Source organism: Leucoraja erinacea, unplaced genomic scaffold, assembly GCF_028641065.1.
Source record: "Leucoraja erinacea ecotype New England unplaced genomic scaffold, Leri_hhj_1 Leri_237S, whole genome shotgun sequence".
In the NCBI taxonomy this organism is placed as follows: Eukaryota; Metazoa; Chordata; class Chondrichthyes; order Rajiformes; family Rajidae; genus Leucoraja; species Leucoraja erinaceus.
Genome location: NW_026576138.1, coordinates 80703 through 95184, shown reverse-complemented (window position 1 = coordinate 95184; position 14482 = coordinate 80703). Strand labels below are relative to the sequence as shown.

Below are 14482 nucleotides of genomic sequence, written 5' to 3'. Positions count from 1 at the left end.
CGCCAGTCTAGACCTGTGATGAGCCGCCAGTCTAGACCTGTGATGAGCCGCCAGCAGCAACAATGACACAGACGAAGGTACACAAAATGCTGGAGAAAGTCAGCGGGTGCAGCAGCATCTATGGAGCGAAGGAAATTACCAAAGACCCTATAGCAGATGTAGGATGTTTGGAAATGACAGAGACCAGGCTGCAACCAAAGATCCTATATAATCTTTGGCTGCAACTGAATATCAAACAGGGTCACGTGTGAGGAGGCGGCTCCGATTGGCGGAGGGCGCTGTCTGTCCGAGGGGCGGGGCTACGGCTCGACCAATAGGACGCGGCTCTGATTGGCCGGAGGTTATGAGGGGGCGGGACTGTTTCCCATTGGCCGCTGGCGCTGCCCGTCAGTGGAGGGGGCGGGACCTAATGCCCGGTCACGTGAGGCGGGACGGGAGGAAGGAGCGCCAAAGATCTACTCCGCTATAGGATCATTGAGCGAGGGAGGGAGGAGTTTGGAGGAGGGAGGAGGGAGGATCCTATAGGAGGGAGGACGTGTGAGGAGGAGGAGGGAGGAGGGCGGGTCCGAGGGGCGGGGAGGCTCGACCAATAGGAGGATTGGCCGGAGGGAGGCCCCGCTCAGCGCCGCGGCGGGAGCTCAGGCAAGACCATGCCCGCCGCCGCCGCCGCCGCCGCCGCTCGCTCGGAGCAAAGATCCCCGCGCGTCCATCCTGCGGCCAGTGACCCGAGGAGCCGGAGCCCGAGACCGGCGGGCGGTGAGGAACGGGGGGGGGGATGTGAGTGAGTGAGTGAGCGAGTGAGTGAGGAAGGAGAGGATGTCTGGGCGCTCTCTGGTCCTCCGAGTGCGTCTCTGGTCCTCCGAGTGCAGCGTCTCTGGTCCTCCGAGTGCAGCGTCTCTGGTCCTCCGAGTGCAGCGTCTCTGGTCCTCCGAGTGCAGCGGCTATCTCTGGTCCTCCGAGTGCAGCGTCTCTGGTCCTCCGAGTGCAGCGCCACCTGGCGGCGGGAGGAGGGTTGAGTTTAGTTTATTGTCACGTAAACCGAGGTCGAGTGAAAAGCTTTGATGTTGTTGCTAACACGTCAGCAGAAAGACAACACGTGATTACAATCAGTCTGAAGAAGGGTTTCGGCCCGAAACGTTACCTATCTCCTTCGCTCCATAGATGCTGCTGCACCCGCTGAGTTTCTCTGGCATTTTTGTGTACGTGATTACAATCGATCCGTCCACAGTGTACGGATACGGGATGAAGAGAATAACATTGAGTGTAAGACTTGTGTGACTCGAATGCGGAGACAAGGTTTCTCCCTGTATAAGGTCAAAAGTGATAGCAGCAGAATTAGGCCATTCAGCCCATCAAGTCTACGCTGCCATGGCTGATCTATTTCTTCCTCTTAACCCCATTCTCCTGCCTTCTCCCCTACTCGGTACACGGAAGCATACATATTAGCCAGAAAAAGCAGCCTACCAGGGGACTGGGAGAAATTCAGAGTCCAGCAGAGGAGGACAAAGGGCTTAATTAGGAAAGGGAAAATAGAATATGAAAGAAAACTGGCAGGGAACATAGAAACTGACTGCAAAAGTGTTTATAGATATGTGAAGAGGAAAAGATTAGTTAAAACAAATGTAGGTCCCTTGCAGTCAGAAACAGGCAAATTGATCATTCGGAACAAGGACATGGCAGACCAATTGAATAACTACTTTGGTTCTGTCTTCACTAAGGAAGACATAAATAATCTGCCGGCAATAGCAAGGGACCGGGGGTTAAATAAGATGGAGGAACTGAGTGAAATCCAGGTAAGCCGAGAAGTGGTGTTAGGTAAATTGAATGAATTAAAGGCAGATAAACCCCCAGGGCCAAATAAATTGCATCCCAGAGTACTGAAGGAAGTAGCCGCAGAAATAGCGGATGCATTAGTGATAATTTTTCAAAAGCCTTTAGATTCTGGAGTACTTCCTGAGGATTGGAGGGGAGCTAATGTAACCCAACTTTTTAAAAAGGGAGGGAGAGAGAAAACGGAATTACAGACATCGGTATTGGGGAAAATGCTGGAGTCAATTATTAAAGATGGGATAGCAACACATTTGGAAAGTGGTGAATTCATTGCACAAAGTCAGCATGGATTTATGAAAGGTAAATCATGTCTGACGAATCTTATAGAATTTTTCGAGGATGTAACTAGTAGAGTGGATAAGGGAGAATCAGTGGATGTGTTATATCTGGACTTTCAGAAGGCTTTCGACCAGGTTCCACATAAGAGATTAGTATGCAAACTTAAAGCACAAGGTATTGGGGGTTCAGTATTCATGTGGATAGAGAATGGCTGGCAGACAGGAAGCAAAGAGGAGTTAACGGGTCCTTTTCAGAATGGCAGGCAGTGACTAGTGGGGTACCGCAAGGCTCAGTGCTGGGACCCCAGCTATTTACAATATATATTAATGATCTGGATGAGGGAATTGAATGCAACATTGCCAAGTTTGCAGATAACACGAAGCTGGGGGGCAGTGTTAGCTGTGAGGAGGATGCTAGGAGGCTGCAAGGTGACTTGGATAGGTTGGGTGAGTGGGCAAATATATGGCAGATGCAGTATAATGTGGATAAATGTGAGGTTATCCACTTTGGTGGCAAAAACAAGAAAGTAGACTATTATCTGAATGGTGGCCGATTAGGAAAAGGGGAGATGCAACGAGACCTGGGTGTCATGGTACACCAGTCATTGAAAGTAGGCAAGCAGGTGTAGTAGGCAGTGAAGAAAGCGAATGGTATGCTGGCATTCGTAGCAAAAGGATTTGAGTATAAGAGCAGGGTGGTTCTGAAGTTGTACAGGGTCTTGGTGAGACCACACCTGGAGTATTGCGTACAGTTTTGGTCTCCTATTCTGAGGAAGGACATTCTTGCCATAGAGGGAGTACAGAGAAGGTTCACCAGACTGATTCCTGGGATGGCAGGACTTTCATATGAAGAAAGACTGGATCAACTCGGCTTGTACATGCTAGAATTTAAAGGATTGAGGGGGGATCTTGTAGAAACTTACAACATTCTTAAGGGGTTGGACAGGCTAGATGCAGGAAGATTATTCCCGATGTTGGGGAAGTCCAGAACAAGGTGTCACAGTTTAAGGATAAGAGGGAAGTCTTTTCGGACCGATGAGAAAATCATTGTTTACACAGAGAGTGGTGCTTCTGTGGAATTCTCTGCCACAGAAGGTAGTTGAGGCCAGTTCATTGGCTATATTTAAGAGGGAGTTAGATGTGGCCCTTGTGGCTAAAGGGATCACGATCAGGGGGTATGGAGAGAAGGCAGGTACAGGATACTGAGTTGGATGATCAGCCATGATCATATTGAATGGCGGTGCAGGCTCGAAGGGCTGAATGGCCTACTCCTGCACCTATTTTCTATGTTTCTATGTTAATGAGCCAATATTAGGAGAAGGGGAGGTGCAACGAGATCTGTGTGTCCCTGTACATCAGTCACTGAAAGTACACATGGATGTACAGCAGGCAGTAAAGGAAGCTAATGGCATGTTGGCCTTCATTGCGAGAGGATTTGAGTTTAGGAGCAAGGAGGTCCTAAGGCAGTTGTACGGGGCCCTGATGAGACTGGTATTTTGTGCAAGTTTGGTCTCCTAATTTGAGGAAGGACATTCTTGCTATTGAGGGAGTGAAGCGTAGGTTCACAAGGTTAATTCCCGCAGGTGGACAAAAATGCTGGAGAAACTCAGCAAGTGAGGCAGCATCTTTGGTATGAAGGAATTCCTTCGCTCCATAGATGCTGCCTCACAAGCTGAATTTTTCATGCATTTTTGTCTACCTTCGATTTTTCCAGTATCTGCATATCTTACTTAAAGAGGTTAATTCCCGGGATGGCTGGACTGACATATAATTAAAAAATGGATCGACTGGGCTTGCATTTGCTGGAATTTAGAAGGAAGAGAGGGGATCTTGTAGAAACATATAAAATTATTAAAGGATTGGACAGGGTAGATGCCGAAATCATGGCCTGGTGTTGGTGGAACCCACAACCAGCGGTCACAGTTTAAGAATAAGTGGTAGGCCATTTAGGACTGAGGTGAAGAAAAACTTTTTCACACAGAGAGTTGTAAATCTGTGGAATTCTCTGCCTCAGAATTCTCTCCTAGAAACCCACTGACTCTCATGGCTATCTGCACTACACTTCTTCCGACCCTACTTCCTGTAAGGACTCTATCCCCTACTCCCAATTCCTCCGTCTCCGCCGCATCTGCACCCAGGCATTGGAGATGTCCTCATTCTTTAGAGAAAGGGGGTTCCCCTCTTCGGCTGTAGATGAGGCTCTCACCAGGGTCTCCTCTATATCCCGTAGCTCTCATCTGCTGTCATTCCCCATCCCCCCACTCGTAAAACAAGGGCAAAGCCCCTCTTGTCCTCACCTTCCACCCCACTAGTCGTCATATACAACAGATAATCCTCCGACATTTTCGCCACCTCCAACGGGATCCCACTACTGGCCACATCTTTCCATCTCCTCCCATTTCGGCTTTCCGCAGAGACCGCTCCCTCTGTAACTCCCTGGTCAATTCGTCCCTTCCCATCCCCTCCCCTGGTACTTTTCCTTGCAACCGCAGGAAATGCTACACTTGTCACTTTACCTCCCCCCTTGACTCCATCCAAGGACCCAATCAGTCTTTCCAGGTGAGGCAGAGGTTCACCTGCACCTTCTCCAACCTCATCTATTGCATCCGCTGCTCTAGGTGTCAACTGCTCTACATCGGTGAAACCAAGCGAAGGCTTGATGATTGCTTCGCCCAACACCTCCGCTTGGTTTGCAATAACCTGCCTGATCTCCCGGTGGGTCAGCACTTCAACTCCCCCTCACATTCAGAATCCGACCTTTCTTCCCTAGGCCTCCTCCATGGCCAGAGTGAGTCTCACCGTAAATTAGAGGAGCACCTCATATTTTGCTTGGGTAGTTTGCACCCTAGCGGTATGAACATTGACTTCTCCAATTTCAGGTAGTCCTTGCTTTCTCGCTCCTTCTCCTCCCCTTCCCAGCTTACCCACAGCCTACTGTCTCTGCCTCTTTCTTAATTTTCTATTCCTATTCATAATTTATTTGTAAAAATATATTTAATCTGAGGAGCGGGGCTGCCAGTTAGTGGGAGAGCGAGGTGTAACAGTGAGAGAGTGGTGGCAGATGCGAGTGGGTGACGGGGAAAGACATTCTCGGCAGCTGCGCGTATGCAAACCCGCATCTCATCCGCAGCCAGAATCAAACCCGGGTTCCCGGCGTTGCAAGCACAGCCGAACCATCACTGGACCGTCCCCGTCCCCCCGTGTGTCCTATCCACGCCCAGAGAGAGGCCGGAGATGTCTGGGGCGACCCAGGACCGATGGGACACCGGCCCGGAGCAGCGGTGGCCCCAGGCCCACAACCAGCGCGGGGAAGAAGCACCAACCGCAGCCCAACCCCGCTCCAACTCCCGAGGATCCCATTCCCCGACGAGCCGGGGACCGCCAGCCGCACTCACCGCCCCACCCAGAGGCCGCTGGCCAATTCCCCCGGGTGCCAGCCATCAACAACGGGGGGGCACAAAACGCTGCAACAACTCAGCGGGACAGGCAGCATCCCCGGAAAAAAGGAATGGTTGATGTTTCAGAGATGTTGCCTGACCCGCCGAACCACCGCAGCATCCTGCGTGCATTCCCACCGATGACCGGCGTCGGCTCCCGCTGGCACCGAGGTGGCCAGCCGACAGCCATTGGACAAGGCGAGAGGTGCAGCTGAAGGTCCCCGGCCAGCCCAGGAATAGGCCCCCCGGGAGCTGGAGCAGAGCCGAGCTGGAGCTGGAGCTGGAGCCAGGCCGGAACCCCCCACGCTGGCTGCAAGTCCACCGCTCAGGGCCAGGCGCCCCACCAGTCCAGGGCTGCGACCAATCCGGTAGGACAGGTGGATCCAAGCGGGAGCCAGTGCCGCTACCACCCCGCCAGCTCAGGGCCAACCCGGACAACTCCGGACACTCCCGGACAGGAACGGGACACCCGGGAGGGTACGGGGAAGGCCCAGCAACAACTCAACAGCGCCCTGTGACCTTCCCATGATGCATGCTGCCCCCACGTGACTCTGCGCAATGCAGGGTGCGTGGCCGGCAGTCCCCCTCAGATTGGGGGTAACGTCAGCGCGCTGGTCATGCATCCCTCCCTTCTCCCACTTGCTTCCTCACCCCACTTATCCCCCTCCCCCCCACTCAACGCCCTCTCCCCCACTCTCCCCTCATAACCCCTCTCCCCTTCTCCCCCTCCTCTCACTTCCACCCTCTTCCCCACTCCCCCCCCCCTTGCCTCCTCACCACCTTCCCCCCTCATATCTCCCCCATTCACCTCCTCCTGCCCCCACCCTCCACCTTCACCCGCACTCCCCTCCCCACCACCCTTCCCACCCATCAAGCACCAGTAATGTTCACGTGTCAAAGGTAAAACAGTTATAATGGGTGACTTCAATCTACATATAGATTGGGTGAATCAAATTGTCAGGGGTGCTGAGGAAGAGGATTTCTTGAAGTGTATGCGGGATAGTTTTCTAAACCAACATGTAGAGGAACCAACGAGAGAGCAGGCTATTCTAGACTGGGTATTGAGTAATGAGGAAGGGTTAGTTAGCAGTCTTGTTGTGCGTGGCCCCTTATGGCAAGAGTGACCATAATATGGTTGAGTTCTTCATTAGGATGGAGAGTGATATCGTTATTTCATAAACAAGGGTCCTGAACTTAAAGAAAGGTAACTTTGAGGGTATGAGACGTGAATTGGCCAAGATAGACTGGCGATTGATACTCAATGGGTTGACGGTGGATATTGCAATGGAAGGCATTTAAACACTGCATGGATGAACTACAACAATTGTTCATCCCAGTTTGGCAAAAAAAAAAAATCAGGAAAGGTAGTGCATCTGTGATAACAAGGGAAATCAGGGATGGTATCAAAACATAAAAACTGACTGTAAAAGTTTTTATAGATATGTGAAGAGAAAAAGATTAGTTAAAACAAATGTAGGTCCCTTGCAGTCAGAAACAGGTGAATTGATCATGGGGAACAAGGACATGACAGACCAATTGAATAATTTCTTTGGTTCTGTCTTCACTAAGTAAGACTTAAATAATCTGCCGGAAATAGCAGGGGACCGGGGGTCAAATGAGATGGAGGAACTGAATGAAATTTAAGAGGGAGTTAGATGTGGCCTTTGTGGCTAAGGGGATCAGAGGGTATGGAGAGAAGGCAGGTACGGGATACTGAGTTGGATGATCAGCCATGATCATATTGAATGGCGGTGCAGGCTCGAAGGGCCGAATGGCCTACTCCTGCACCTAATTTCTATGTTTCTATGAAATCCAGGTTAGCCGGGAAGTGGTGTTAGGTAATTTGAATGGATTAAAGGCCGATAAATCCCCAGGGCCAGATAGGCTGCATCCCAGAGTACTTAAGGAAGTAGCCCCAGAAATAGTGGATGTATTAGTGATAATTTTTCAAAACTCTAGATTCTGGAGTAGTCCCTGAGGATTGGAGAATAGCTAATGTAACCCCACTTTTTAAGAAGGGAGGGAGAGAGAAAACAGGGAATTACAGACCAGTTAGTCTAACATCGGTAGTGGGGAAACTGCTCTAGTCAGTTATTAAAGATGGGATAGCAGCACATTTGGAAAATGGTGAAATCATTGGACAAAGTCAGCATAGATTTATGAAAGGTAAACCATGTCTGACGAATCTGAGTGGATAAGGGAGATAAGGGAGAACCAGTGGATGTATTATCTGGACTTTCAGAAGGCTTTCAACAAGGTCCCACATAAGAGATTAGTATACAAACTTAAAGCACACGGTATTGGGGGTCAGTATTCATGTGGATAGAAAACTGGCTGGCAGACAGGAAGCAAAGAGTAGGAGTTAACGGGTCCTTTTCAGAATGGCAGGCAGTGACTAGTGGGGTACCGCAAGGCTCAGTGCTGGGACCCCAGCTATTTACAATATATACTAATGATTTGGACGAGGGAATTGAATGCAACATCTCCAAGTTTGTGGATGACACGAAGCTGGGGGGCAGTGTTAGCTGTGAGGAGGATGCTAGGAGGTGGCAAGATGACTTGGATAGGCTGGGTGAGTGGGCAAATGCATGGCAGATAAATGTGAGGTTATCCACTTTGGTGGCAAAAACAGGAAAGTAGACTATTACCTGAATGGTGGCCGATTAGGAAATGGGGAGATGCAACGAGACCTGGGTGTCATGGCACACCAGTCATTGAAAGTAGGCATGCAGGTGCAGCAGGCAGTGAAGAAACGAATGGTATGTTAGCATTCATAGCAAAAGGATTTGAGTATAGGAGCAGAGAGGTTCCACTGGAGTTGTACAGGGTCTTGGTGAGACCACAACTGGAGTATTGCGTACAGTTTTGGTCTCCTAATCTGAGGAAGGACATTCTTGCCATAGAGGGAGTACAGAGAAAGTTCCCCAGACTGATTCCTGGGATGGCAGGACTTTCATATGAAGGAAGACTGGATAGACTCGGCTTGTACTCGCTAGAATTTAGAAGATTGAGGGGGGATCTTGTAGAAATTCTTAAGGGGTTGGACAGCTAAATGCAGAAAAATTGTTCCCGATGTTGGGGAAGTCCAGAACAAGGGATCACAGTTTAAGGATAAAGGGGAAATCTTTTAGGACTGAGATGAGAAAAACATTTTTTACACAGAGAGTGGTGAATCTCTGGAATTCTCTGCCACAGAATGTAGTTGAGGCTAGTTCATTGGCTATATTTATGAGGGAGTTAGATGTGGCCCTTGTGGCTAAAGGGATCAGGGGGTATGGAGAGAAAGCAGGTACAAGATTCTGAGTTGGATGATCAGCCATGATCATATTGAATGGCGTTGCAGTCTCGAAGGGGCGAATGACCTACTCTTGCACCTATTTTCGATGTTTCTATGTTAGTAATGTCCTGTTTGACAGCTTGTTGACCCTCTGTGTTCCACTCCTGCAGGGTTTAGGAGCCATTGCTGTGGACGGAGAGAAGGGGACGTAAGCGGCCATTGAGGGCAGACGGTGAGCCTCCCCCCTTTCCATCTGCTCGGTGTGCGGGCTTAGCTATGATGGGCTGAGCTTTGGTGGAGGACCACATGACGGGGCACAAGGAGAAACGTTATGAGTGCAACGTGTGTGGCAAGGCCTGGCAGTACCCGAGCCATCTGGACAACCACCGCCGGGTGCACACGGGAGAACGTCCCTTTGACTGCTCCGAATGCGGCAAGACCTTTACCCAATTGTCGGGGCTGCAGGTGCACCAGCGGGTGCACACGGGAGAACGCCCCTTTGAATGCTCCGACTGCAGCAAGAGCTTCAAGACGGCGCAGGAACTGATGATACACCAGCGGGTGCACACGGGCGAGAAGCCCTATGGCTGCTCCATCTGCGGCAAGAGGTTTACCGGTTGGTCGGGGCTGCAGGGTCACCAGCGCGTGCACACGGGCGAGAAGCCCTATGGTTGTTCCACTTGTGGCAGGAGCTTTACCCATTTGTCGGCGCTGCAGGGGCACCAGCGCATGCACACGGGCGAGAAGCCCTATGGTTGCCCCACCTGCGGCAAGAGCTTTACCCATTTGTCAGGGCTGCAGGTGCACCAGTGGGTGCACACTGGAGAACGCCCCTTTGACTGCCCCGACTGTGGCAAGAGCTTTACCAAGTCGTCGGGGCTGCAGGTGCATCGGCGGGTGCACACGGGAGAACGCCCCTTTGACTGCTCCGACTGCGGCAAGACATTTACCCAATCGTCGGGGCTGCAGGGGCACCGGCGGGTGCACACGGGAGAACGCCCCTTTGAATGCTGCGACTGCGGCAAAAGCTTCAAAACGGCGCGGGAACTGAATATACACCAGCGAGTGCACACAGGCGAGAAGCCCTACGGTTGCTCCACCTGCGGCAAGAGCTTTGCCCAGTTGTCGGGGCTGCAGGTGCACCGGCGGGTGCACACGGGCGAGTAGCCCTATGGCTGCTCCACCTGCGTCAAGAGTTTTGCCCAGTTGTCGGGGCTGTGGGAGCACCGGCGGGTGCACAGCGGTAAGCGGCCCTTCACCTGCTCTGATTACGGCAAAGGCTTTAATTCGTGCACGCAACTGAAGGTGCACAGGCGCCTGCACACCAGGGAGCGGGCCTACAACTGCAGTGACTGCGGCAAGGGCTTCACCTGCTCCAGCAACCTGCTGAAGCACCAGCACACCCACACCAGCGAGCGCCCCTTCACCTGCACCCAGTGCGACAAAGGCTTCACCCAGTCCAGCAACCTGCTGTACCACCAGCGGGTGCACGACGGCGATTGTCCCTTCCCCAGCCCGGTGTGTGGAGAGCACTTTTCCATGGCCGCCCATGCCCTGTCTCACCAGCGGGTGCACACCAGCGGCCAGCGCTATGACTGCCATACTGCGGTGAGTCATTTGACACCTCGCGGGGGTTGCGGCAGCACCGGCGGGCCCATACCAGCAAGGGGCTGCTCCCACTGCGGCGAGCGTTTCAAGAGCGCACCTGGGCTGTGTGAGCACTGGTGGATACACACCAGAGAGACCCTTTGAGTGCACTGAGTGGCAAGGGTTTCACACGCGTGTCCAGCCTGTGGCAGCACCGGCGGTGAGCGTCCCTTCCCCTGCCCGTCAATAGACAATAGGTGCAGAAGGCCATTCAGCCCATCGAGCCAGCCATTTACTTTGATCATGGCTGATCGTCCACAATCAGTACCCCTTTCCTGCCCTCTCACCATATCTCCTGACTGTGCTAGCTTTAAGAGCTCTAACTCTCTTTTTAAAGTATCCAGAGAATTGGCCTCCACTGCCTCCACTGAGGCAGAGAATTCCACAGACTCACTACTCTCTGTGTGAAAAGGTATTTCCTCATCTCCGTTCTAAATGGCTTACCCCTTCTTCTTAAACTGTGGCTCCGGTTCTAGATTCCACCATCGGGAACATGTTTCCTGCCTCTAACGTGTCCAAACCCTTAATAATCTTACATGTTTCAATAAGATCACGTCCCATCCTTCTAAATTCCAGAGTGTACAAGCCCAGCCGCTCTCTTCTCTCAGCATATGACAGTCCCGCCATCACGGGAATTGATCTGTGTAGCAAGAATGTCCTTCCTCAAATTTGGAGACCAAAACCGCACACAATACTCCAGGTGTGGTCTCACTAGGGCCCTGTACAACTGCAGAAGGACCTTTCTGCTCCTATACTCAACTACTCTTGTTGTGAAGGCCTACAGGCCATTCACTGTCCACTGCCTGATGTACCTGCATGCTTACTTTCAGTGACTGATGAACAAGGATTCCTGGATCCCGTTGTACTTCCCTTTTTTCCAACGACACAATTTAGATAATAATGGCTACATCCACTGGCTCTCCCTTGTCCATTTTCCTAGTTACGTCCTCAAAAAATTCCCTGTCCTGTGGTGAGGGTTTCACCGGCCTTGACCATCTGCTGGAGCACCGGCGAGTTTACACCGGCCAGTGCCCCTTCACCTGCCCGCTCTGTTGCAAGGCCTTTGCCCGCTCCTCCAGCCTGCTGGCACACTGTGACGTGGATAGGCACTGTTTAGGTAGACACAAATGCTGGAAGGAAGATGTGGATGGGGAGGTGTCCACTCTCCTGCTGCCTCTTGAAGTCCATGATCATCTCTAGTTTTGCTGACATTGAGAGAGAGGTTATTTTCCTAGCACCAGCTGTTTAGTGCCTTTACCTCCTCTCTGTAGGCCATCTCAGTGTTGTCTGTGATCAGGCCCAGGATGGTCTGTAATGGAATGACCAGAACTGTATGCAATACTCCAAATGCTACCTGACCAATGTCCCTTAAAGCTGCATATATACATTCCTCTCTTCTTATCTCACACCATTTATCTCCTTATTTTCTCTCGCCTCTGTCAATTCTGCTGATCACCCCCCCCATCTGACCCATTTGTGTCAGTCTGAAGAAGGGTCCCAACCCGAAATGTCACCTGTCCATGTTCTCCACAGATGCTGCCTGACCCGCTGAGTTACTGCAGCACTTCGTGTTAGAGTCATACAGTGTGGCTCAAAGATCTTATAGCGAGCAAGATAGTGCACTCCTGTTAAAACCAATGGGCTGACGTGTAGTACGCTCCGGAGTGGAACATCAGCCTTTCCTTCAGCAATTTTAGAAACCCCGACCCGACTTTGTAAATCGCTCTAGCAGTGTAATCAGCGTTGCGGGGGAACAGTTTGTGTGTGTGTGATATAGTGTTAGACCCATTATTCATAATTCGGTTCATTCAAAATTCTGCTATTTTTTGTTAATGATTAACCATATAACCATATAACAATTACAGCACGGAAACAGGCCATCTCGACCCTTCTAGTCCGTGCCGAACACGTATTCTCCCCTAGTCCCATATACTTGCGTTCAGACCATAACCCTCCATTCCTTTCCCGTCCATATAACTATCCAATTTAATATGTCAATAAATTATAATTCTGTTAATTTTCTTTTTTTAATGTTTTTTTTAATTTTCTTTTTTTAATGGGTTTTTTTAAAATTTATTTTTAAATGGCTCATGTGCTGTGTTTGAGTTGAAGTTTGTATTAAATTTGCACTCTGTAATTCAATTGATCATACTGTTCACAACTGCGGTATTTGGTAAAATAATAGCAATATGAAAGCAAAGATAGGAATGCGGAAACGGAAGCCGGTTACGGAAATGGGGCCGGAGATTACCCATGAATCTGCCCATGACCCTACTACGTCTTTGTCGTCGAGTGGGCTATCTTGCTCGCTATAGGATCTTTGCTGTGGATACAGGCCCTTCGACCCAACTGGCCCACACCTACCAACATGTCACAGATACACTAGTCCCACCTGCCTGCGTTTGGTCCATATCCCTCCAAACCTTTACTATCCATGTACCTATCTAACTGTTTCTTAAACGTTGCGATATTAGCAGCCTCAACCACCTCTGGCAGCTTGTTCCATATACCCACCACCCTTTAGAAACATAGAAAATAGGTGCAGGAGGAGTCCATTCGGCCCTTCGAGCCAGCACCGCCATTCATTGTGAGCTTGGCTGATCGTCCCCTATCAATAACCCGTACCTGCCCTCCCCATATCCCTTGACTCCACAAACCCCTAGAGCTCTATCTAACTCTCTCTTAAATCCATCCAGTGATTTGGCCTCCACTGCCCTCTGGCAGGGAATTCCATAAATTCACAACTCTCTGGGAGAAAACGTTTTTTTCTCATCTCAGTCTTAAATTACCTCCCCTTTATTCTAAGACTGTGGCCCCTGGTTCTGGACTCGCCCAACATAGGGAACATTTTTCCTGCATCTAGCTTGTCCAGTCAATTTATAATTTTATATGTTCTATAAGATACCTGACCTTTGTGTGTTAGCTGTTCAGGATGAGGGATGTGGGGGGTGAGATGATGAATGTTCCACTTACCCTGCAGCTCATCCTGGGAGGAGTAGCCAGATGTGGACGACAAGTAGATGTTGGAAGAAGTGGAAGGCGCTGTCAGTATCCCCATCCTGTCACATGCTCTGTTGAATTTCTCTTCGTAGCTGTCCTCAAAGCTGGACGGCCCTGTGACTGCAGGATGCTAGATACAGGTTACCGAGGCAAGTCATCACGAAAATATTACAGCACCTCATATTTCGCTTGGACATCTTACAACCAAACGATATGATGTTGACCTCTCTAACTTCAAGTAACCCTTGTTTCTCTCTCTCTCTCTCTCCATCCCTCCACCATCCTAGCTCTCCAGCCAAACTATCCTCCTGATTACATTTTATCTTTGTTTGCTTCGTTGTCACCTTCCCCAAGCTAACAATGATCTATTCTACATTTTCCTTCATCTTTGTCCCTTTTCATCTCTCGTTTTCGCACCTTACCCTTCTAGATCGGCCTCTCCCCTCACTAAGTCTGAAGAAGGGTCTCGATCGAAATGTCAACCATTCTTTCTCTCCAGAAAGGCGTTTGACGGCACTGGGCCTGTACTCGCTGGAGTTTAGAAGAATGAAGGGAGACCTCATTGAAACTTACCGAAAAGTGAAAGGTTTGGACCGAGTGGATGTGGAGAGGATGTTTCCACTTGTGGGAGAGTCGAGGTCTAGAGTTCATAGCCTCAAAATTAAACAATGCTCCTTTAGGAAGGAGATAAGGAGGAATGTCTTTAGTCAGAGGGTGGTGAATCTGTGGCATTCTTTGCTACAGAAGGCTGTGGAGGCAGTGGATATTTTGCAGAGATAGATAAATTCTTGATTAGTATGGGTGTCAAGGGTTATGGGGAGAAGGCAGGAGAATGGGGTTAAGAGGGAAAGATAGATCAGCCATGATTGAATGGCGAAATAGACTTGATGGGACGCATGGACTAATTCTGCTCCTATCACTTATAGAAACGTAGAAATTAGGTGCAGGAGTAGGCCATTCGGCCCTTCGAACCTGCACCGCCATTTCAATATGATCATGGCTGATCATCCAAC

The 14482-nt window shown here is 50.3% G+C and overlaps 1 pseudogene; it reads left to right on the top strand.

The window, feature by feature from the left end:
• The first annotated feature begins 777 nt into the window (after positions 1-777).
• LOC129716446 (zinc finger protein 664-like) lies at positions 778-13443 on the top strand (annotated as a pseudogene).
• Positions 13444-14482: the final 1039 nt, after the last annotated feature.